Source organism: Ambystoma mexicanum, chromosome 8 (genome assembly GCF_040938575.1).
Source record: "Ambystoma mexicanum isolate Mex_15411 chromosome 8, UKY_AmexF1_1, whole genome shotgun sequence".
Taxonomy (NCBI): Eukaryota; Metazoa; Chordata; class Amphibia; order Caudata; family Ambystomatidae; genus Ambystoma; species Ambystoma mexicanum.
In genome coordinates this window covers 1,101,308,692-1,101,334,592 of record NC_090929.1, presented here as the reverse complement: position 1 = coordinate 1,101,334,592, position 25,901 = coordinate 1,101,308,692, and the positions used below count along the sequence as shown (strand labels likewise).

Sequence of the window (25,901 nt, the reverse complement as noted above, 5' to 3'; positions counted from 1 at the left end):
GCTTTGCCCAGAGGAATGACAGCTTCACCAACAATGATACACACACCAGTTTTAGCAAAAACTAGAAACAAATTAAGTTGCGTCTTCGGTGACTGTTTCAGCTCCAGCATCTTCAAGGTCTACACTCATTACTGCATTTATTTATATTACTCTCCTTCACTCCCAAAACTTGACACGCAGTCTCCACTATCACTCACACTTAAGGCACTCAAAGCACTGTGGCCAGATGAAAAGTACCATCTACGCACTGAATAAACACATCCAGTTTGACGAGGTAGAGCAAACTTCAAGAGGAAGTGAACTACACAGGAAAAAATCGTGTTGCTCTATAAGGCCAGATACCCACAAGGTCGGCTTTCTATGAAGCCTTCCAACAGCCGAAACACTCACAATTTCTGCAAGTGTTCTGTATGTAGTGTTACAGAGCACTACGCTAGATGCAAAGAAGCGGGCCACGCTCCAAGTCATGTGGTAGGTTCAAGGGACTCTTGCTCGAGAGCTTTCTGGAGTTTTGGAAGCTACAAGCTAGGCATTTCTTTTGGTAGTGGCACCTGCTCTTCTACTACAGTGGATATGGCCGCCCAAAATAAAACGTTATACAAACAGCCATAACAAAGATGCAGGGGTTGTCCAGACTTCTTGCTTTCTTGCCAAACGTATATATGTTATTCTCTGACACTGCAGCACAAGGATAATAGGCTTCAAATACAAAAATGAAGCTGCTGTAAATACCAATTGCAAAGGTTGATCCTCTGGGATTTGGGATCAGCTGACCCACACAGTAAAGCCGAGGACATGCGAGGTCGAACTTTAAAAATCTTTGGCAGACACCTACCAGCCCTGTTTCGCATTTCTGCTGCAAAGCCCCCATAGGCATGCCTCCCTCCAAGTGCAACAGATAGAACAATGCTCAGTGCCATCTCAATGAAATATTGTCTTACACCGAAGATTGCATTAATTTTGGTTGTTTGAGCCAACAAGTGTTGTGCTTTTAATGCTCGCTTAAGACCATGATAGCATAACCATTTTGTATGAAAAGCAACACATTTTGCCTGGTGGATCCTTCATTAAACCTGTGGATTTAAAGTATTTCCGAATACAACAGCTCGCTTGAGTCCACACCTAGACCCACGGACTAAAGTGTGCCTTAAAATTAAAAAAGGTAATTGAAAAAGTAACAAACACATAAGTCAACCAGGTAAGTCCTCATTAACACATTACTAAAAAAGGACTTCAGTTACATAAATTATAACTGTCCGTTTCAAAAAGTAGCATAATAAAAGGTTCTGCAAACATGGCCTTGAAAAGTATTGAATACATGGAACAAATCGGCCGAAAAAAATCAAAATCCGCTGGTATGAATTAAACAAGAGACTGGAAGAATATTACCATAAGAAAAGAAAGCAAATGTGCAAAGTAATATCTTCAGCAGGTAATGTGCCTTTACTCTGCTCAAGGGGAGAGGAATGGAGGGGGTTCAAGGAAGACCTTGTTTTTTTGCCCAAAGCATGACACTGGATGGTGTGCTGCAGGTGGGCACTAGGCGTCCACCTAAACAAGGAACATCTGTAATTTTCACGCAATGGAGGTCTTGCAGAGGGTGAAGCCATTGTTGTGACACTCACTATTTCAGGTGAGCCAACCACGTTTCTTCCTGCATGCACCCTTTTAAGAGACTAGTGCCACATTGCTGTGAGTTTGAGATCAAAGTTTCCCAGTGCCATGAACCTAAAACGGCTATGCTCTAAATCAGTGTGGTTTTACTTTTATCCACTTCAGCCAATAGTGGATCACAGAATTTGCATGTTTTTATTCATCCAAGTAATGCATTTTGTAACTTGCCCTTCACAACTTCTGCTCCGACTTGCAGTTTTAGTATCCACAACCAAGCCTCATTTCATACTGCTGCTGTGAGGTACAGTGCTTAGCGTAACAGTAGGTTTATAAAACATACCACACCCATTACGCCCTACCTCACTATAGCTGCAACATTCCACTTATTTTGTAATCCCATTTTTTTTCAAAACTTCCTTCATAAAATTACCCCAGTTATGCATCCAACACTTCATTCCCGACCAAGTTTTCTACTATAACATCAGTTCTTCAAAAAATCACCCTGTTTATGAGCAAACAGAGCTCTGAACTTGGTCCACAGTCCTTGCCTCCACCAAATCTCAAATTTCACACATTTTCCTCCTTTAAATGGCATTTCTCTCCCCACCCCCACATTTTTAGTTTTCGGCTAACCAGCCCAGGAATCACTTGCATTTAACAAAAAGAAAATTGCAGCTTTTTAATTTCTGAAAAGCCTGTGTTGCAAAGCACCATGGGAAATACAGCTATCATTTTGGAGAATTACAAAAACGTCTGGACCTGATAACCCCACTCCCCTCCCGGAAATATAGTCTAACGCTTCCTGCACAAGTTTGGTACCTGATCCATTCCATCCAGCAGATTTTGCTTTGAGCTGTGCAGAAATTGACACTATGTAGAAATGAATGAGAGTAGGCGGAAAAAAAGGGTTCCTTTATCGGGAGGGGGAGCATGACAAACATTGCCAGCCAAACCCATCATGCGAGTGAAAAGTTCACAGCAAGTCAATTTGTGTTTCCCATGGAACTTGATACTCTACCATAGAGCGGAAACCAACGAACTGTAAATATATACATCCACAGGTGTCTAGGTTGAACAACTCCAGATGTGATAGGTTATTTATAAAGCGCTTAATACCCAGAGCTTTCTAAGCACGGACCCAGGGATCGAAACTATTGCTCTGTGTTTTCTTGCTTCCAAGAGGTGCATGTTGCCCCAAAGCTATCCTCCCAAGACATTCTGCTTTCAAGCCCCACTGCCAGTATGAACCTTCATCCTAGAGTCTAGCGATCAGAGAAAGCCAGCATCCAAGCAACCCACACTAAGCCTTTTAAAAAGGTAGGTTTTATGCAGCATGGTTAGAACCAAATTTTAGTTGTGCGCCGTATATCACTGATCGGATTCCACAAACCAACCAGAAAGCAGTAGTTTGGAAGCAGCTACAAAAAGCTAGTTCACAATGACTGTCAAAATAAATCAAATTAAAGCTGCTATATGTAACATCCTGTCTGAAATCATTGGAATGCAACAAAGTTAACACAACGGAAAACCTTCAACTATAAAACAAAAAACTAGGCAAATATTAGTCAGCAAGAGAAGCCACACTCAATCTTCCCACAGACTAGTAGAGGTCTAGGATTAGGGAGGCAAACTCCCGACACCAAGTCATGGCACATCGCAGAACACCTGCACTGCGTTTGACTTGATAATTTTTGTTGCCAAATTTAAGATGTTTGCTGCTTATCAGGTGATAGGAAGTGCAATTTAGGTGGATGCACTTCTAACCTCAGAATGGTTGAAAGTCAAGCTAATTGCAAGAATGTTGCGGGAGGCTGATTACCACTGGAAGTGAGGTAGGAAGGAATGCAGTCCTGAATTACCAGATAACTTTTAGAAACCTTGGTAACAGATTGGCTTTGCCATTGCTTGCTTGTGCAAGCATTACAAAAGTGGGAGACATTTAGTAGAACAACCTGTCCTCTACAACTGAACTCTTCATTGGACCACAGAAGCCCTCCACTAACTTGTTCCCGTATTTGGTGAGCTTTTAGGCACAAGGCCCCATACATTTTAGATAAAACACCAACTTTAAAAGTACATACCTATCGATAGAGATAAAGATAACATGGCCTGCGGTAGCGGTCATGTAGTAATACGTTGCTAAACCCATAGGAAGAGCACTTTTTGGGTGGCTTATAACTATGCTCCCCCTGGATGAATCCTCACCAAACTTTGCAAAAACAATACATGTCCCACTGAATTTTTTTGCAGAGTTTGGTGAGGTTTTGTCAGGGGGAGGGTTCGGGGGGGGTGGGGGACCAAGTTATAGGGGGGTCCCAAAATTTTTCCCATAGACATAATGGGAAAACACTTCTGTCGTGCCTACCGCCCAAACCGCTGGACAGATTTTCACCAAATTTGCGGCAGGAGCAGCGGCTTGGTCCCGAAAGCGTGCTTTTGTTAATTTGGTGTAAATCCATTCAGTAGTTTAATTTTTCAAAACGAGCAAAATTTAATGCAAAAAAAAAATGTGCGATATCCGTCTGCTCCACGGACTCGCTTCCCTGTTCATTCCACGGACTGGCCTCCGATTGGTCAGAAAAATTTGCTGACTTTTGCATGGTCCGCAGACATCGGGATGTGGCCACTGATTGGGTGGTGAGAAAATGCGAAATTTATCGGTTTTCTTGAAAATCAACATCAATTTCACATGTGATGTCATCAATGACATTTGTAACGTCATCTTTGATGGCCTGGGTGTTAGTCTTAGCAGTGCACAGTGGTGACGCGAGTTATGGTTGCTTAGCTTACCATAACTGGCGAATGAGGTTTTGCGGTTTTACCTGTAACCATAACGTCCCTGTAACAGTTTTTTAGAGATAGATACACACCTTTTATTTAGTTGTGTGATATTACATGCGGGTACTCATTTGAGAGTTATATGGCGATAAATAGTTATTTTTTCTTTTAACCATTTGTCCAAGTGTGTTCCTGAACTTCACTGTGTACTCCTCGAGGACCCCTTACTGGACTCAACCCTCCTGGGACTTGGCCTTTACCATTGTTGCACCTACCTTGAACTGGTTTGGCTCCAGCTCCCAGAGTTGCCCCGTCACTAAACTAGGTTGGCCTTATACATCTTTAGCTTTCAGGGCCAATTTGGGTATAGGGTGCATCAGGTAAGGCCTCGCAACCCTTTTCATCCCTATAGCACATTAGTTTAAATTTTACAATCCCTCTGCTGCCATTGCTGCTCACCTTCCTCGCCTCCCCAGTTCCTAGCCCTTCCCATGCCAACTGGCCCACTAGTGTCCAGAAGCACTTCACAGGCAGAGCTAGGGCAGCCTTGCCCAGACAGCCCTCAGCTAAATGCCAGAGACAAAGGACAACTCCCCTACCAAGCAGCTCCACTCAGCGTTTGCCTGTGTCCACTTGGGATGCCCAACGCTGCAGCAACAGATAAGGCAAGTGTGGTGTGGGTGAGGAGTTACTGTACACTATTAAAACACCACCATTCTTATTACCTATGATATAGCCAGCCCATTTGTGTTAGTCGGCCATATCTCGCATTAAGCCCAATTGTGTAAGGAAGCCATATTTTACATTTAGCAATTGGAGGGATTAGCCACACACCACATTTGGATACAATTGTTAAGATTAACCAAGCATCACACTGGGATGATTGAATATTAGCCACGAGTCAGATTATGAAATTAACCATGCATATCACTAGATGGGCTTGTGAAGATTAGTCAGGCGTCCCCATTAGATAGAAATGTGTAAATTAGCTGCTAATGTACTAACCACCCAGCTCCCCTCCAACACACCACACAATGACTATATACGCCCACTGGACTTATTAACGACTCACATACAAACAATCTCGACACTGGGCCTTACCTATACGGATAGAAGCCAGTTTGTCTTGGTTTTAATACTCTAGCCTCACCAACAACACTGTCCTTGCAGCTTCAGGCGAGCACCTGGAAACTGCCCCTGGGTGGTAGCAGTGCGCAGTATAAATCAACATAACATACCCTTGTCTGCAGGCCAGTAAAGTGTCTTTAATGCAGAGGTCACTGAAAGAACCAGGTTATTAAATCCGGTTTGGGTAATCCCATGTATACAATTTAAATCAATAGTAGAGAAGCCCAATGGGTGTTACAGTATGCTCATTGAAGATCAAGATTTAGAATTAGCTGGTACTTTCACATGTATTGATTGCACAACTTAAGATCTGACCGCAAGTTACCACAGACTGAGTTTACCGGATTCGGTATCACTTTGAAATTCATCTATTGGGCCAAGACATGGGTTACAAGGATTTGCATGTGTTGTCTTGATTAATGGCCCAATTAGTCATTTTTGTGAAGAATTATCAGCAGGCAGTCAAAGATGGGTTATTGTTTGGAAGCCTGCTCTGATGTGCACATCACATCTGGGATCACTATCCAATGTTGCACTTTTATACCTTCTGTCCACATTTGGATGAGGGCTCAAAATGGGCCCTAGCCACTGGGTAGAGAATTAACCTTTGGTGACTGGTGTGCTGCGATAGTGACTGCAAAGGGAATTTCCCCCTGAAGTCTACTAACAGGTGAGACTTCATAAAAACTATCCCTTGGTATACAGGCCCCAACTCAAGTGTGTACTAACAAAAGGTTTGGTAGAATGGCAGAGCAGCCAGGCTCATCTTATGAGGATGATGGGAGCTGTAGGTAAGTACAATCAGTAAATATATAGGCCCAAAGAAACCCACCTGTGTATATAAAATATCTATTTAACAACAAGGCCAATATATATTCTGCTATGCAAATGCTATTTTAAATGCATCAAAACAAATGGAACACTTCAACAATAATATTTTCAGGTTAGTAAACCAATAGCAGTTGAATATACCAGACATGAATACAGTTCATGAGAAGTGAATTTAAGTCAGACAATGTTCCGTTAAGGAAAAAGGGTTATTCAGCACTAGCAACAGCAATATACTACTTTGTAATACTTTTCAATTATTCCAATACTTTAGCAGCCCTTCCCCAACTAGAGTTCTTCAGAGTCAGTTGAGGGGTGCAAAGTCATGTGCAGCTAAAGTATCCACAGGATACTTATATTACTTTCAAGTAGGATGCTTTAGTGGAATAAAAGCATTACTAAGGATCTTGGACAGGACTCCCTATGGGTGCACACGTTTCTAGGCTTGTAAAACAATGGGTATGGGTGAACACCAAAACACTGGATATAGCACTTGTGTAACAGAGGAGTGACGAATTGTCTAGGCAATTATACCTTGAGCCCTCACAGTACCTTAGGAATATAGAAGATGCAGCTGGATGCTCTCCTTTGTAGCAGCGGTGGACCTGTGCTCCTGTTCCTTAGTCATGGTGACGAAAGGATGGACTCTGGAAGGGATGTCTCAGCAGCCGTCACAAGAAAAGACCAATGAATTCTTTGTACTCCTACGTCCGTTTGCAGTTTTGGCACCTTTTTACAAGCTACAACAGTGAAAGGTTACCACCCCAGACACTCCGCACAATAAACCTAACTCAATTCAGCAGTCGTGCACTCTGGCTTTAAAGAGGGGGGGCAATCTCATCTGAATGTCCAACAGGCGCTCACCAGGAAGACTAGTCCACAGGAAGACTATGCACTGCAACTGGGTCAGAAGTCCCCGGGTATTGGTGGTTTGCAGCCATGGAAGGTCACAGCATGTCAGGGGATGGCTCGTTCTGCAGGTCATAGTTGGCCCCACTAACCAAAAAGTGAAGGAGTCCTCTTTGGAGCTCCCTCAATCATGCCGAAAACAGGGTCAGGACAGCAGTTACTGGAAGGGTCTCCCGGCATCTCTGGTAGTCTTCTGCTTCGGAACGTCTATACCAGTAGTGGAATTGCTTTCCTACACAGGAACCTTACCATTCATCCTCTGCAAACTCCATGTAGTTTACAGAAAGGGGAGGGCGGCTGTCCAAACACTAAAGCCAGCCCGACGGGGGGAACTGGTTTCATTCAAGCACATTATCAGTTAAAGGATAGAGTTTCAGTATCCTCCCATGCCTCCTGTCCTCACAGACACACTGGAGCTTTGGTGGGCTACACAAAGGGTTCCCACCAAAGAAATGGAGAAAAAAGGAGCCACCATTTTGGAACATAGGTGACCTTTCTGTGCATAACCGCAGCTGTGAAGAGCCTGCGGTGGAAAATTGCACAAAAGTCAGTAGAACACAGCCAGCCATAACAAAGTGCTGGGGGTCTCACTAGGTGAGGGGATTCAGCATAAAGCTGAAATCTCCCCAACAGTGACATTTTATGGCTGGCTAGTAGCTAAGTGTTACCACTGCTTTAGATATTTGTAAGCATGCCATTCATAGGAGCATGAGAATATGGTCCTACTGGCGACACCAAATATTTATGTCGTGAAGATGCTCGTTTGTTTATTTTATTTCTATAGCGCTCAGGACCCGGGAGTAAAAGGGCGCTTAGTACAAGTTACAAGGCACAGTACATGGTAAACAACAGTTATATACAAGATATACAGGCAATGGAGGTGATAACCAGTAATGACATAAATGAGGCATGCGCAATAAGTACGGTTTATAGCCAAGTCTAACTTCAAGGTTGACTTTTGTCAGAAGCCACCCGATGGCAAGTTTCCTGAACAACTGGAAGGATTTGGATGACTTAATATTCAGTGGCAGGGCGTTCCAGAGTTGGGAGGCGAGGACCGTGAAGCTCAAGCCTCCGGCTCTTTTAGAGGTAAATCTAGGTACTGTGAGACATAAGGTATTGGAAGATCTTGTGGTTCTGATGGAAGATTTCATGGTGAATTTGTTAGTCAGGTAGGGGGGCTAGATGATCGAGAGCTTTGTAAGTGAGGCAGACTGTTTTTAGATCGATTTTATGTTGGATGGTGAGCCATTTGCATGTGGTTCTAGTGGCAGAGATGGGCTCACGCCTGGGAATGTTTAGCGCTGCCTGTAGCGCATTATTTTGTAGGACTTGGAGTTTACCAATTATCGCTTGATTGGCACCCAAGTAGAGGCTGTTGCAGTAGTCTAACTTAGATTGTATAAGAGTTCTGGCTAGCGTGAGGCAACTGTTAGGGGAAAGAAAAGGTCTACAGGCTCTGATTAGTTTTCCAGTATAGGCAGTGGCAGTGGCGAGTTAACTTGCTTAGTGAGGTTAGTATTGGCATCAAGATAGAAGCCAAGTGTTTTCACGTTTTTGGCGACCGGGATGGAATTGCCATCAATTATGATGTTGGAGTAATTGGGACTTAGTTTTTGTAAGTTGCTTGGTGACCCAACAATGAGCAGTTCAGTCTTCTCGTCATTCAGGCAGAGGCTGTGTGTGGCCATCCATGCCTGAATGACGGAGAAGATTTCATTCATCCTGGCTACATCAGTGTTGTAATTGCCCGAGATGGTGAGGAGTATCTGGGCGTCATCCACTTAGTTTGTGTAGGTGACACCCAGACAATCCAGTTTATCAAAGAGGGGCTTTGTAAAGATATTGTATAGGGTGGGTGAAACATGAGCCTTGTGGGACACCACAGGTGATAGGGATAGGGTCTGCTACTGCCACCGGAGAGAAGACTCATGGTTCTATTGGCCAGGAAGGACTGTATCCATGTGACATCAGAGGGGGGGGGGGGGAGGAAAGTGGGCGGCAGAGGAGAGGTGGTTGCACAGTATTTTATGGTCGACCAAGGCGAAGGCTGCTGAGAGATCTAAAAGGAGTAGGATGGCAGCCTTGCCCTTATCTTTAATTTCGTCAATCTGACTTTTAAGATCAACAAGGGCAGTTTCTGTTCCATGTTGAGGCCGGAAGCCAGACTGACGCAATCCGAGTAATTGGTTAGACTCTAGGTAATGCTGGATTTGCAAGTAGGCAACTATCAAGGATTTTTAACAGGAATGGAATGGTTGTGATAGGCCTGTAGTTTGTGGGGATGGTTGGGCCCAAGGTCTGTTTTTTTAGTAGTGGGAGGAGTCATGACTGTTTCAAATTGTTGGGTACCGAAATAGTGGAGAATGACACGTTTATGAGCTTAGAAATGAAGGGGGCGAGGCCTCTTGCTGCATCTTTTATGATCTGTGCGGGGCAGCTGTCCCCTTTGCAGTTTGATGGTTTGAGGGATGTTATTTTTTGCACTTCTAGTATGGTTACTTTTTTGAAGATGAAGCCATGGTTATTGTTAGGGGTGGGCTGGGGATAGGGGGGCTACTATTGGAGAGTTGTAGTTTTATTTTCAATTTTTGTTTGTAGGCCAGTGATTGTTTGCAAGGGCATCTTGGATACTAGTGCATCAGAGTTGGTCCTTCACGTACATATCCGTAGGTGGATTGGGATTTTCTAACTCCTTCAGGATGGTGAATAATTCTTTGGTGCTGGATCTGGCATTACTTATTCTTATATTGTAGGCTTCCTTTTTAGTGCGAATGATTTTTTTTTTTTTATAAAAAGGGAGGATGTATTTGTGAGATTGGAAAATGAATCCATCAGAACACCACAATCAAAGGGTTTCCAATTTGGACTTTTTATTTCTTAGTATTTTAAGTTCTGCTGTGTACCAGGAATTAAGAAGTGCTTTGAGTTTACCTTTGCATAGTTTTAGAGGGGCAACAAGGTCGATAGCTTTGGTCATGGCGTTATGTTAGGTGTCTACTAGTAAGTTGAGGTCCTATGTGTTGGGGCTCATATTTAGGGTGGGTAGAACCAGTGGTATGAGGACTTCAGCGGTGATGTTCCGCTTATTTCTCGTCAGACATGCTGGTGCAGTTTGGAAATGTGTGTGGTGTGGGTTTTTATTGCTAATGTCAAATGAAAGTAGGAAGTGGTCGGTCCATATAAGTGGTTGGGGTCCTTGCAGATAATGTTACAGTTGTGGGAAGCGAGCCAGTCTAAGGTTCTGCCTTTCTGATATGTAGGTACGGTGTTAAGTTGAATGTAGATGTGTTCGCAAAGTGCATTAGCAAGGGAGGATGCTGGAGTGTCGTGGGGGTCATTGTATCCCAAGTTAAAGTCACCTAGAATAATATTCTGTGATAGAGGTTTAGATTTTTCAGCTATGAGGGAAGTTATATCTTCCTCGAAGGAGCCTATGGGACCAGGGGGTCTGTATATTAGTTCCAGGGTGATAGCGTTCTTAGGGGTAGTTTGAATTTTAATGGATGGGTGTTCACAGGAATTTAGAGGAAGGGAGGTCACAGATCTAATGTCAAGCGAGGATTTGAATATAAGTGCTACACCTCCTCCACGGGCAGTAGGTCTGTCAGCTCTAAGGATGGAGTAGTTGTCTGGAACCGAGAGGGCTAGAGAGGGACCTGCTGCAGCATGAAGCCAAGTTTGTGTTGGTGAGGAAGTCCAGGTCTGCTGAGCGGATATCAGCAATTTCCGTAGGGTGGCCACAAGGGATCTAACATTAAGTAAGGCTCCTTTGAATGGCACTGAGTTTGCAGTGGTTTTATTAGTGATTTTAGTTGTAGGAGTGTTGGTCATTTTGCTAAGTAAAGTGGGGAGTCTACAACCTAGTCTGTCGTTACAGGTCATGAGGTTGGGGTAGGCTGTAGGGCGATGTTCTAGCAAATTACGTGAAATGCAGGGAAGGAAACATTATAAACACTCAGTAAGATCCGAGGACAGCTAGTTTCAGCATTCTAATTCTTCATTTTTGCTTGGTTTTATGAAACCACTAATTTGTGGGTTTGATATTAATTTAATACTGATTAAGCTTGAACAAGTGTATGTTGAAATGTGGCTTCGATTTTGCATTTATTATTTTATTTTAAATTACCTTTCTGTTAAAAGCAGGTTTGTTGTAGTGTCTGCATTGTGTACCAGCTAAATTTGCATTAAATTTAAACAAAGGATTCTGATGCATCCAGTGACTGCATTTTCAGGCATTTCCGTTTGGTTCTCATCAGCAGACATCTACTGTTATTGAGGGAAGCCATTAAAGGCCAATGGCACCCATGTCTGAATATTTAGGTCCTACTGTCCTGTTCACGTGCCTGGTTTATTTTCCCGCAAAACCCCTTCATCTCCCAGTCTAACATTTGTAGCTTATTGGAAAGGCACCCTGAACAGTCAATGTCAATAAAAACAGACATGTCGAAGCTGATCTTGAATTCTTCAGATACTGGCCAGTGGGACCATTTGCATTTTAAGTAATCAGCTTAAGGCTTTTCCCCAGGAAGGGCTTCTATGAAGTTTGTAACCGATTCCAGCTTCCTTAACGGCCGTGCAACACAACCTGGTCAATGTTAAAGGCTACTTAACAGTTATCTTTAGTGAATGCATGGCCGGCACCATATGGAGGCTAGGAGCCATGATATTTAGTATGGTAATCAGCCCAGAAGACTGAGCCAAATAATTTAATCTTCACGCACAACGATAGCTTGTGAAAACATATGGACTATGAAACTGGAGAGAATGTAGGAAGAATTGAGGGTTGAAAAAGAATCTGCTCAATTCGAAAGCAGCCATTTTGCAGGAACACAATGTGCCAGGTTGAGGGTTTGGACAAAAACAATATCCTGAAATGAACTCCCGAGTCATGCTTGTGCCAAACATGCATAGAGGGGTGTGTGGTTAGATGAGTTAATGTTTTCCCTTCATAGATTGCTTTTATCATGGCAAACCAGCATTAGGTTCTCACAAATGTCTTGGGCCAGGGGTAACTACATGTTTAAGGTCCACCATTTCCCAGAACATTAAGCATTACTTGGAAGAACATTCCACCTCACTAATTCAAGTCGGAATGTGGCATGTATCCAGCATTTAGTGAGATCTACCATTTAACTAGTGTTTACAATTGTTGGTTTAATTAAAATAAAATCTATTTTTTAGATGACAATTAGAATAGTTCATTTTTAAATATTGCAAAATATATCATAATTTTACAAACAAACGAATCGGTTTCATTATATTTACTTTCTTTGAGATTTCATGAGCAAATTACACCCAAAATAAAGCAAGACCTTTCTACTGAACTTGCATGGGCTGACATTTTAAATTTGTTTTCCTCTTTTGGGTCATAAATCAGCCTAATGGCAAATCGAAAAATGTTCTCCCCCCCCCCCCCAGTCCTGTATGAGGGACTTTACATTACCATTATCTGCAACAAGACCTTTGCAACGAAAGTACAAACCAGTGACTTGAATAACTGATCACAGATCCCAACAGAATATGGTTCTACTGCACACAAACGGAAGAGCTAGTGGTAACGAAACAGCGTTTAAGACCTTGAAGTACTTGTCTTATTGCCGGTCAATCTAGAAAAAAAAGATTTTTACATCTCAAAAAGGGCATTATGGAGAGATTACACAATTTTGAACACATCATGTTTTCAAGAGACATGTCACGCTATTCTGGCCCCAACATGTATTCAAGGAAAGATCTAGCAAGAATTTGGAGGATCTATCCCCAACATGGCAATTTCTGCACCATAATTCCAAATCTTCAAAACCATTTTTAACTTTGACTAGAGACCTGAAAAACATACTGGCTTTGATTGAAAAGTAAGATGATCCTAGCTCAAATCCAGTTGCATTGATCAATTACAGCATGTAAATGGCCTTCTAGACGGATCTTGCACTAGGTCTTGGCATCATAAATGATGAAGAATTGCAGATTAGCAAACTCATTTTTTTAAAGAAATTTTATTAATGATCATTTGATGGTATTCTCTCCTCATACATTAGACTCCCATAACTACTTACAGCCACTCTTATCCACATCCTAAATTTGTTAAGCCTTTTGATTTGGATCCAAAACATTGCATTTGTAGTAATGGATAAAAGTCCTTTTCACAAACTTCTTGTTAGAAAGGGCCGTCTAAGAAACCAAGTATCACTATTCAATCAGTTAAAATCTAAAATGTAAGCATTTAGTGACGGGGGAGAAATTCAAGGTACTAGCCATGCATACAAAGTAATTTGCCACTTTCAATTGTACATATACATACAGCACACTATTTTCTACCCAATGAGTCAATTAGCAGTGGCCAGTGCAAATGTGTAACGCAGATGTGTAGCCCAAGAAGTACCCTTCCAAAACTCAAAGTATCCTCAATCACACTAGTCTGCGTATTTGGACTCAAATTGAACTACAAAAAGCAAATGTTTGTGGAAGGAGTTAATTACCCCGTAATGAGGTATGTTACAATTTTTTTATTGCAGGTAGGTAAATACTTTTGGCTTAGCGCATGATGGCTCCGAATCAGTCTTAAAGAACTTCAAATTCACATATTGAAGATGAAGCTCATAAATTAAACTAGGAGGGAACAGCTTTCCAGTCAAAGCAGCACAATTCTGGAACTCCCTACCACCACCCTTTAGGGATGACCTCTCGTACCTACAATTCAGATCTAAGACTATCCTCTGGCTCAAGGAACAGGATACATAACGCTCCTCCTGCTGCGTCACTATAAATTCTGCAAATTGTTTATATCCATGTTTATCTACTGATCTTCTCAGAGACAACATACTATATAACTTGTATATTTCGTGCAACTATTTTCTGTATGGTTTCTCTTTACTCTTGATGTAACTAAGCTTCACAATCCTCTTGATGCCTCTGCGCTTTGCTACCCTCGGGTTAGGTGCGCACTATAAATAATAAATACAAATACAATTCAGGTACTCTAGATCTGCCTTTTTCTGGGACCAACAATTTATAGAGCTTTTGGCATAGGAGGCCTACTAATAGATAAGTAGAGCCCATCCACCCACAACTTTAACTGGAGTTTTATTCAAAGAGTCTTGGCTTGTTACTGTAAAAGATATTTATTTTTTCATCTTTTAAACCTGCTATTCAGCCCAGATTACTTTGAAAAAAGGGCATAGATATGGGTACAATTTGACAGAAGAAACTAAATCTTTAAAGTATTATCAGGCTTAAACTAAGTAAAGAGAAGGGACGCAAGTCACCAAACTCCCTCCAATTAGATTTAAATAGATTGAATAAAACCAAAAGTTAACGTGAACTGCCTGGTTATTGTCAAGGCCAAACACCAAAAATGAAGCCCCCTTCGAATTGCATCACAGAAATTGCATACAAGAGTACTAGTTTTGACATCTTAAAATGTCAACATTGTTTACATATACCCGAACTTTGAATATACCAACCTGCTAACTAACGTGCAATATTTACAAATGCGCTCCGAATTCCATGTAGCAAACCTATGTATATGAAAATTACATCAATTAGAACAGCGAGGGCCCGTTTCGTGTGCCATAAAGGGCACAATAGAGAAACTGGGCCGATAGGGATGTCGAAACAGCAAACATAAATGCCATATAAAAAAGAAAAGTTTCAAAAAGGTCAGCAAAAGAATGGTTCAGCTGACCCTTGCTGAAAGCATTCGGGATCTATACTGCAAATGTGTATGTCACGACCATCTGATGGGCAAATCACTAGGAGCATGGTTCAGGCCAACAAAATCTGTGCACGAAACAATTAAATGTGAAGGATTCCAGTAATACAGATAGCATATTAGCATATATTTGGTACCAGTATTTAATGTGGGTGGATATTTTCCTGTATAAAATGGGACCATTAAAAATAAATCATGGAGTAAGCAATTGATATGCTAAAACAGTTAAAAGGTCAAGGAGCACAGGTCAAAGCACAAATAGCCATCTGGACCACTTTCCTACATTTAATTATTTTCTATGTGTTCAAAGAGTTTTTTTTTTTTTTTAAACCAGACTAGCGTGTTCTTGAAAAGTAATAGCCAGTGTGCGCACACGCATACCTTCTCATTAACACAAGGCATAGTTAAGGTTACAACCAAGTCTCTACGGAGTTTCAGAAAATGACTTTCGAATGCTTGCATGAAAAACACTGAAAATATTGTAGTAATATTTCGAGGAACCAGCATACACAATTTGAACCATCTACATTCATGGCTTCATAGTTTTAAAAATGTTTACTTTGATCACGTTTTGAACAGCTTTTAACATTATTTTTCCCCTTTCCTATGGGAAATAACTAAAGTCATTGCCCGCTTTGATTTTCTAGTTTTTTTTGCAGACTCGTAGATTTTAGCTGAAATTGGTGCACTCCAAAAAATATTTGAAAATAAACTTGACCAGTGAGATATTAAGCAGGGTCCGAAATGAAATTTGTTGAGCAGGATTCAAAACCAGCTCCTGTGTGTCAGTTATCACTGAGTGGGCAAGAGCTACGCTGGGGAACCAGGAGCGAGTACCGAGCAAACTGCAAATTTAACTGCCACATGAGATACCCACTCAACTTTTTGTCCATTACGTACTATTCATTATGTGTAATAGAGGTGTCCCATATTCATTATTAGCAGTAAAAGTCTGGGGAGCCAAAGGTAGCTACTGGTAGCCTTTTAAGCCAACTAGGTTCTCCTAGGCTAGAATCAGGAGCTAAATATCTCCTAGCTATCCTCAATTTCGAAACCCTGGTAAGGTTAAAAAAAAATGCAAAGGCAGACATCAAGTGGCATTCTGAGTATTACAGGATTTATTTTCAAAACTTAAACAGTGCCGTCGACTGGGCATGTTAGTAATTGCACCCCTAGTGTGAAGTCTACTGTACCCATGGTCCTTCACGCATTGAGGTCCCTCAGATTGTTTTTTTTCTGACATGAGGGTGCTAGAGTACAGAGATAGCAGAAAGGTTGACAGAGCAAAAAAACATCTATGCACCTTAGACTCCAGGTGGGAGCAAGGTGGTGCATGTGACTAAGCAGATTCAAGCTTCAGAAATACGATTACAGTGAGTAAGGCTTGCCTTCTGAGGCTTGTGAATCCACTTAGATTAGCAAGCAGTACCTGGAGAAGGTGGGTTGTGAGACGGTACAACAGCAAATAGATGTTGTAGGACCACTTGCACCATCTGTGAATCTGCTTTAGAGGGGTTCAATGCCGTAATGCATAGTAAAATGTATGGAGCTTCAAGTAGCTGCTTTGCAAGTTGCATCTAAGGGCACATTTGCAATAAATGCTAAAGTAGCTACTGTACCTCTTGCAGAGTGAACGCTTTGTGAAAAACGTAGTCCTTTTGATAGCGAGCAGCAAAGCAGTATGCACTGGACTATTTATCTGGTGATAAAGTTCTTTGAAATATGATCTCCTTCCCTACTGGGTGCTATGGAAACAAAGAGTTAGTCTGTTTTCCTTAGAGGTTTAGTTTACGCAGTACAAGACCACCCTCTGTACATCCATGGTACAGAGGCTTCTTTCAGCTGAGTTTGATGGTTTCTGAAAAAAAGTAGGTAGTTTGATGGACTGGTTAACATGGAACTTGGATATGACTTTAGGTGAGAACCTAGGGTGTGTTCCAAGAACCACTTTGTCCTTGTGGATGACAGTGAAATGGCCGTGTACTAGAGTGCCTGAAGTTCACTGAATCATCTTCTAGAGGCGATAGCTACTAGGGCAGTCTTGTAAGTTAAAGGTTTAAGGCTGACTTTGTGCATAGGCTCAAAGGGCAGACACGAGCTTTGTGAGGACAGCGTTAAGGTCCTAACCTGGTGGAGGGTTAGAAATGGGAGGGTATAGTCCCTTTACTCTTACCATGAATGCTCTGATAACAGGTACGTTCCACCAAGTTACTTTGTTTCAAGCAGTAATGTAAGCGGACAGGGCCGCTAGAGATACTTTGATGGAATTAAATACTGAACCAGAGTTTAGTAGGTAAATATAGTGGAGAATGTTAGATGGTGAAAATTCAATGGGATTTGAGTTTGGTGATCTGCACCAGACACATCTTTTCCACTTGCAACAGTGTCTAGTGTTCGGTTTCTGCGCTTCCTTGAGAACATCCAAAAACCTTTACGAAATGTGGAAGTGACCAAATTCTATGAATTCAGAAGCCAAGCTGTCAAGTTCATAGACTGAGGGTGGGGATGGAGTGGTGTCCCCTCATGCGGGGACAGCATGTTGAAAGGACACAGAAGTTTGATCGGTTTGCACATAGCTCGTTTGAGTAGGTGTGGAAACCATGGTTGTCGTGCCCACATTGGAGCAATTAGGATTAGAGTGCAGGGTGCAAAAGAGGGGAACTGGGAGCTATTTAGCGCCTGCTTCTAGCATAGAGCCTGGTTAGCTTGAAACCAACAGCTACCAGGAGCTACTTTTTGGCTACTAGGGCCAATTAGCGTGTTCCAAACACGTAAATGTGACATTAACAGTATTTGAGAAAGTTAATAAAGATTAATTAGAACACATCCAAAAAACACATTTAAAACAAGGTTCATACAAAAGGGACAAAGTTAAAGGAGCATTTCTGGTAGCTCCTGGTTCCTCTATAGTAGTTACGGGCTAACGAATCTCAGTTTCAAACCCCAAGAGGGACTTGTTCCTTGTGCATAATCCTGTTGAGGAGTGGTGTCGGTGGAAAAGCGCAAGCATATTTCCCTGACCAACTCATCCACAGGGTGTTCCCATTGGACCCTGGTTGGAGAAACCTGGAGGCAAAGTCTGGGCATTGTGCGTTTGGGTTTGTTGCAAACAAATCTAGAGGTAAATGCCCCCACTGGGTGAAGCTATCGTTTAAAATATTGTTGTGCTTTGCCACTAGTGTTCCTCGGGTAGAGAACTTTCTGCTCAGTGTCTGCTAGAGCATCGAGTCCCCCTGGAACGTGACGAGACTAAGAACATCATCCTGGTAGATGGCGAGCAGGTGCAAGTGGATCTAGGTCACCCGGCTTAAGCCCCCGCCCACCTTAGCCCTGCTTCTTTCCTGCTATTAACTCTTAGATCAAGGAGGCGTGTCTCGCCCAGGCATCTGAAGTGAAGGGCTGACAAAGAAAAATGCAATTCCTGTTTGCACCTGTTCGGACTAGGAGGACCCAGCGCCCGACCCCTTGCTCAGACAGCAGCTAAGCATGCACCAACATGTGTTTACTACTTCTGTCCCCAAAGGCCATCGCCACCCCCTCTGCTTCCCCCCCTCCCTCCGTGATGTTCCCTTGTGCCGCCCCCCCCCCTACTTGTACACAGGTGTTGCCCGTTTTGCTTGATTATTCTACCCTGCTCCCCGCCCAGCCTACTTCTGCAGGAGTCCTGATACATTCTGGTTTCACCATCATAGTCTTATGGCCAACGCTGGATTTTACTTTTAAGGACTTCATTGATACACAGTGCATCACCCTCTCTCAACTCTCATGCTCGACTTCCTTTGCATCTTGTCCTCATGGTGGCTCTGAATCATGCTGTTCCCATCATCTTGTAGCCTGGCTTGCAACATTGTGCGTTACTACTTGTATTTGCTCCCCTCTTGCTTCGCCACTCTGACTGCTTACTCCATTCTCTCCCCCTCGCACTCAGTTTTCCTACCTCCTCCCCTTACTTCCTTCTATGCACTTACTCCATCAGAATCGTTCCTGGACCTGGTATGATAGCAACCTCATCTGTCTCCTCCCCCTCCCCTTGATTTTTTCCCCTTATCCCCTTCCGCCCCTCCAGCACCATCTGAAATGTCATCAGGCCTAGCAGGGTCAATGGTTTTGTTCCTCCCCTCCCTTTCTGCACCCCGCTCCCTCACCTTTTGTTTTCTCCGGCTCTACCAGAAATGCCATCAGGCATAGTATGGTAGTCGCCTGTCTGTTTCCATTTCTCTCCCAACCTCATCCATGTCTTAGCTCTTGCACCATCTGAAATTTCGTCAGGCAGAGTACGATAGTTAATTTCACATCCTTACTTTTCATGGCCTGTAAGAATGTCATTGTATTTTCCCCATGTTCCCTCCCTTGCCGTGAATCACTTTGAAACAGTTTATTTATATAGCGCCTAAACACAATCATATCCGTGAGTGCCCCTCCTAAATTTTCTGATACACCCTGGACAGACCGAGTGTCCCCCTCCCTTCATGTTTACGTAAAACATGGCGGTGGTGGCGTCCGAGGACTTGCCCTACTACATGTTGAAAAGCTTGCAGTGCTACGAGTACTGCTAAAAGTTCGAGGCGATTTATGTGGTTTTGGGCTGTAGTTTGTGTCCACATGCTGTGTGAAGGTAATGGGCGCCACCACCCTGAGAGTGAGGCATCCGTTGGGATCAATTGTGCTGGATTGCAAAAGGGTTTTCCTTTCAGCAAGTTGTCCTTGGACAACCAGCAGAGAGCTTGTACTAAGGTTAACCACTAGATCGTCCCACCGATCGCTTGTCCAAGACCATTGTTTTACTAATCACTACTGCATCGGGCGCAGTCGTGCGTGGGGAACTAGGTAGATGCAGGTCATCATCCCAAGCAGGCGCATTACCATGCGTATGGTCATCAGGTGACCGGCTAGATAATGTGTTACTTGAAACATGTTTTGGGAAGATTAGCTCTTCTTGAGTCTTTATGATAGCTCCCAGAAATTGTTTTACTTGACCAGAATTGCCTCTCGATGGTGAATCCCAATTGGAACAGTAGATTGATCGCTCTTTGGGTTCTCTATCTGCATATTTGATGAGACTCCACTGTTATCAGCCAGTCTATATAAGGGTACACTGGAATTGACTGTAGGTGCACTACCACTGCTAGTACCTTTGTGAACACTCTTGGAGCTGAGGCTATGCCGATGGGGAGTACCTTGAATAGGTAATATTCTCCTGCTATCTGCAAGTGCAGGTACTCTGTGCTGGGAACAATGAAATAGTAAAGTATACATCTTTCATATCCAATGTTGCAAGAAATCCCCGTTTTAAGAGGGATTACCTCCTGGAGTATTGTCATGCGAAACATTTTGACATGTTTTTGCTGGGCGCAAGTCTAATGCAGGGTGCATCGTTTTAGCACAAGGAAGTAGGTTGAATAGATACCCGTGTTTACCTGGCATGCTGGGACTATTTCTATGGCGTCTTTCTCCAGCATGGTTACTACTGGAAGTAGTCTTTATTCTGGCATTTTTCTGTGTCTTGGAAGACAGAAAAATGCCAGAATAAATACTTCTACTACTGAAGTAGTAAAGACCATGCTACCTCTTGGCAGAAGGTTCAAGTATGTTCTGCAGAAATTCTATGCAGTACTCTCCTGCCACGGTGGACAACAATGAACTGTGGGAAGTGATGCCCTCCCATGCGTAGGTGAATTGAGAGATGCAATCTCCTACTGGAGTAGCATAGGAAGGGGACCTGAAGCGACCATTGTTTGGAGGTAGTGGAGCCTCTGGTGGTGGAGGCCCTGCCTCTACTCTTGGATCTTTTGTATCCTCTGAAAAATGCTAGATGACTGACCCTGCGAGTTACTCCAGAGTGGGGACTGGCTTCCCAGACCACAGTTTGAGGAGCATTGTGGGCCTAGCCCACAAAAAGATTATGGTGTTAAAGACCCCACCCTTTGGCCAAAAGGTTAGGACAGTTGTCCGAATGGTTTTAATGTGTCATTCTTCCTTGGCACCTCAGTACATCCTCAACTGTCTTGCCAAACAAAGTGTTAGGTTAGATGGTCACATTAGTGTGGCCTGTGTCTCCAGCTTGACGCCCGACTGTCTTAACCAAGCACAATGATTAATTAAGGTGCCCTCAGCTATAATGCTGCCTGCATTGTCTGCAGCGTCCAAATTAATTTTATAGAATGCAACTGGTCTGTCTTCTGTAACGGTTTTTGCAAGCTGAGACTTAAGATGCTTGGGACTGCTTCAATCTGCTGTTCTAACGAGTTGCACACATGGCAACAATAACTAGCCAGAAGAGTAGTATTAGTGGCGATTCTGGCTTGATAAACGGCAGAGGATAACTTTCATGCTGAAAGTGTAAAGGCGGTGCCTCAGCGGAAGCTTGGAGTGTGCCTGCCCTCTTCCTGGATGTGGTGAAGACGAGGGAGTCTTGTTTTAGCTGTCCTCTAGATATAAAGTGGGTCAGTTGGTGCTGGCTTGAACACTTACAATACGGGGTGTAATACGCCTTGTGAGGTTTGACGTTAGTAGAGAATGCAGCATACACCTTTGTACTGACTGAATGGGAATGACCGTTGTTGCAGACTTGTCCTGCAAAATGTAATTCACAAAATCCTTTTCTTGTTGGACCTCTTAGCTTTGAAATGCTGGGTGGCTTTTAGGAGCCGCTCGTTCTACAGGAGCTGATCATCTATTGGGGAGTCTGCCACAGGCTGGTCCAGATTGTGGGAACTGAATGACAGATCAGTGTCCATCCTCATAGTATTAGTCCTGGGAACCTGGATCCTGAGAATCCGAAGTGCCAATATACAAATCCTGTGAGGGATATTCAACATAGAAGATGACAGGCGTTTGCGTAGAAGTGCTGGGTTTGGGAAGTGTCCAACCATGACACCTTAAATGGCTCACCCGTAGACACCCTTCACCCTGTGGGCTTGTAAACTCGTCTGGGTGGCAGTCTGAAATCTACAAAACAAGGAAACAAGATCTTTCTCATCACTCCGTCAAAGCTTTCAGGTGGGATGACAGGAGGAGCAGGAGTATCCAGAAAAGGCCTGGGAGGGAGGTGGGGATGGGTGCATTGGGTCCGCTTTGTGTTACTTTGAGCCCCCGATTGAGTGCCTTAGATGAATAGCCACTCTCCTCTGAAGGAGAGAGTGAATCTGTCAATTTTGGAGGTTTGACATATTGGACTTTAAAAGCGTTACTGGGCTATTTTATCAACTCTTTCATTTGACGGCAAAGGTTTTGGTTTCAACAAGTGGCCTTCGGCATCCGAAGCGAAGGCCTTTTTAGGCGCAGTGTGAAACGGGCTTACCAAGTGCTTGTTTCTGAGAGCTGTCATGCGGTGAACGCGATGACACAAAGGACAGATCATTTTTTAAAGGACTTCTTTTAACTGCCATGGGTTTTCCCCCCAGTGCCAAGGCCTTTTTTGTTGATTTCGTTATTTCACCATTCAACGCCTTCTAACATTTTCTCCTTCATTAACCCCTTAAGTGCTTGGCACTGGGGAGGTAATCCCAAGGACGAGATACCTTGTCCTTGGCACTTAAGGGGTTAAACACTGCACGGCCATGAACAGTTGGCGTGGTCAGCTTTTGCCAGGAGGGGTATGTTTTAGTGCGTCGGGTGTGTGCTCTTGTTACGGAGAACTTCTAGTGGCAAGAGCACTGGCCTGCTTAATGGAGTGTGGGCTCGCACATGGGATTGAGAACCCTGATCACCTTAGAATTAACTGATAACGTCTACTCTGCCATTGCTGAATTTGCCCGCCACATCTATAGAGGCCTCTGTCTGTATCATGTGGGCGGCCCAGCGTGTACGACAGTCCTGTCCAAGTGTTTGGTCAAAAAAAGTTGCAGGATTTGCAATGTTTTTCATGTGTGATCCCGTGGAAGACCGTGGTTGCACACGTTGAGCATGTCTGTCTATGGATCCTTCCGATTACATCTTTATTTCATGCAAAACCCTAGGCTTGTGAGCAAAGTGCTAAACCATCGCAAGCCTGTATGGATTAGCCATGGTCTGACTGAGCCTTCGTGTCATGATGAGCCAAGGCATGTAGAAACCATCCCAAGACAAACTGTGCAAAGCCCCTCTATTCACTCCGAGCTGCCAGTTTCTATAGATGGGAAAACTAAAGGAAATATGGGCACATCTAAGGGTGGGATTTCAACCACGGCTTAGAGTCCTGCTAGGGTCTTTAAGGTAATGGTTAGATTGGTGTGAGGCAGCAATCCTCTCAGCTTGAGATCGGGTGCTTATGGGAGTTAATTTACATAATCCACTCACTCTGGCCTGCAGTTAGTATCCCGTTAATAGACTGCATCACGCAAAACTCAAAACAGACTGCGGGGCGCAGATGGCATGCATCCTTGACGTGCAGTCTCCCTCGTCCTGTAGCATTGAACGGAAGATTATATATTAAAATTGACCCATTTGCATCGTACTCAACCTCACGGTAATCCGAGAGGTTCAGGAGCCTCCTGCTAGAGTTTGAGATCAGTACACAGCCAGACAGCTGAGATATTGAAGGTGAAAGACTGCAGCCCAGCCCTTTTGAGGGCTCATGCATGCACTACGCTGCCTGCAGCAAGTTCATACTGAAGCCCGGGAATCAGGTTTCCATTAGCATTGAGACAGACTGCAATGAGTGAATTTGAAAGTGCTGGAGTGCAATTTATGATCAGCTTGACAGTCCATCAGTGCTTTTGGGTGGATGGTGGCCTCAAGAAACACGAGACCGGCTCCGACAGAAACTGGGTGTTCTCAAGTCGGACTGTAGAGGAGGCAAGAGTAACCCAGCCTAGGCATAGAGCGACAGGGGACCCCGAGGGTCTGTGACATCCCGCTTATGTAAGGAGGATTAGCGCATTGGGAAGACGGCAGGAACATATGCTAAAGGCAGCCCTCCAGATAAGGTGCCAATGTAGCCTTTTCTACACACTGAATTCTTGTGAATACAGACCCGTTTCCCCCCCATTTATATCCATTATGCGGGTATTCTTGGTAGCACCACCATTAATCATGGTCTTCTCCGCCATCCAACTGGGTTGAGTCATGATACTTTTAACACTTTCCTGTGTTGGTTATTTCATCTAGGGAATGCTTTCAAAGCCTGTAAAGTGTAACACTTGGAAATAAATTAGTGTGCGTTTTTCACTTTGTTCAAATGCTTTGATTTTCTGTGTTACTTAAGAATTTTGCAAATTGCTCTTGCACTGTAGAAGTTATTAGAATTGACATGCTTATTGAGCCCGATTTTGAAGATGTGTAGTACAGTGTAAACATGTGGTCTACCAAAGGCTGCATTTGTGTTAATCGCTGCCGTTTTCTTTGGTTTTAATTTTTAACACAAACACTTGAGGAGCAGATCGCAGATAGAGACAATTTTATGAAAAACACTAAATGTGTACACTACCATTCCCCTAGACGGAAGGACACCTTTTCCCTGGTGTCTGGTGTCAGTCCCTAGGTTGAGCGTGGTGGAACACCCATCTGAAAAGGGAAAGACAAGGGCTGTTGTCTATGATTTTAAACAATAATAATGGTTTTGTCATGTTGGCATTCAAAGGAGGACCCATTTCCAAACGTTTTCTAAAAAAGATGCCAAACTATTTTTCAGAATTTTAAAAGCTCAGAAGATGGGTTGTGGGCAAGGGCCCCTTATCTTGAACAGTGAATACTATCACAGCATCAGGTTTCCACAGAAAGTAAAAGGTCCACCATGCGCAACCTAGGGACTGACACCCGACACTAGGGAAAGGGTGTCCCGTCTAGGGGAAAAGTAGTGTACACATTCAGTGTTTTTCATAAAATTGTCTCTAAATGCTATCTGCTCCTCAAGTGTTTTTGTGTGTTAAAACATGCAAACCTTTGTTTTGTTTTTTTTCGTGCATCTGAGAGTGCCGCTGGGACTCAACTAGCTTAACAGTGGAAGAATCTTCCAGTGGTACTCGTGTACTAAATTATAGGTTCTGGCTTTGCCTCCTTGGCCTACCACCCACCCCTTTTCCTTGCTTTGTAAATCAAACTGAAAAAGTATCACAACTAAAAAATGTCAGAACTGGCCTTTGCCGAAGAATTGATGGAGGGGATCTTAGCGAACCCCTCCCTTCTAAGCACAAATGTGGCAGTACAAGCAACCACAAAAAGTGATGAATGGAACAAGATAGAGATTCTCAAAGGAAAAAAAAAAACCCAGACCACAACTACATGGGGCCCTCATGATAGAGTACCTCAGAGCGCATGCCGCTCCCAATGGTTTCATTATTCATATCGAACCAAGAATCTTCTTGGAAAACATTCAATTAAAAAAGGACTGGTCCTTTATAGCGAACAAGTGTACCAGAGACTGGTTAATCTTTATCAATACAGCTAAAACGGTCTCCAAGAAACTTATGAGGGAAATACAAGAAAAACTAGATGCCACCAAAGCCAACATCGCACTGGACACGTATAACGCAAAATTGACAGCCCTTGAAACATCAATGAAGGGCATTCCATGCAATAAATCTATCCAAGAAGATCAATGTTTGTTTTATTATTTGGTAATGTGCTCCAAGCCCATGGGCAGCTGGGCGCAACAATACAAGTATACTCGAAACTTAGTTACATAGCCTGACACAGGCGGTTACAAAAAACAGAGGAAGTTACAGAGGAAATCAGAGATACAGTACATATAGGATCATAATGGGTGAGCATTAGAGGAGTAACGTCTTGACATATGTATAGCATGATCAGCTAGGTAATGATGAGTATCGTTACATATCATTGTCATGCAACCATTTGAGAGTGTTCCATCTAAATGTAGTGTAGGGTAATGGGCGTCTGAGGTCAGGTGGGAGTGTGTTCCATGATTGTGCAGCTCTAACAGGGAAGCTAGATCCCCCCCCCCCCGCCGTGGTAAGTTTGAATCTCGGGACTTCAAGTAAGAAGGTGTTTGCAG

At 43.3% G+C, this 25,901-nt stretch overlaps 1 protein-coding gene across 2 annotated transcripts in view; it reads right to left on the bottom strand.

The window, feature by feature from the left end:
- Nucleotides 1-25,901, bottom strand: part of SZRD1 (SUZ RNA binding domain containing 1) — a 196,989-nt gene that overhangs the window by 67,487 nt on the left and 103,601 nt on the right. The gene's annotated exons all lie outside the window — the stretch shown is intronic.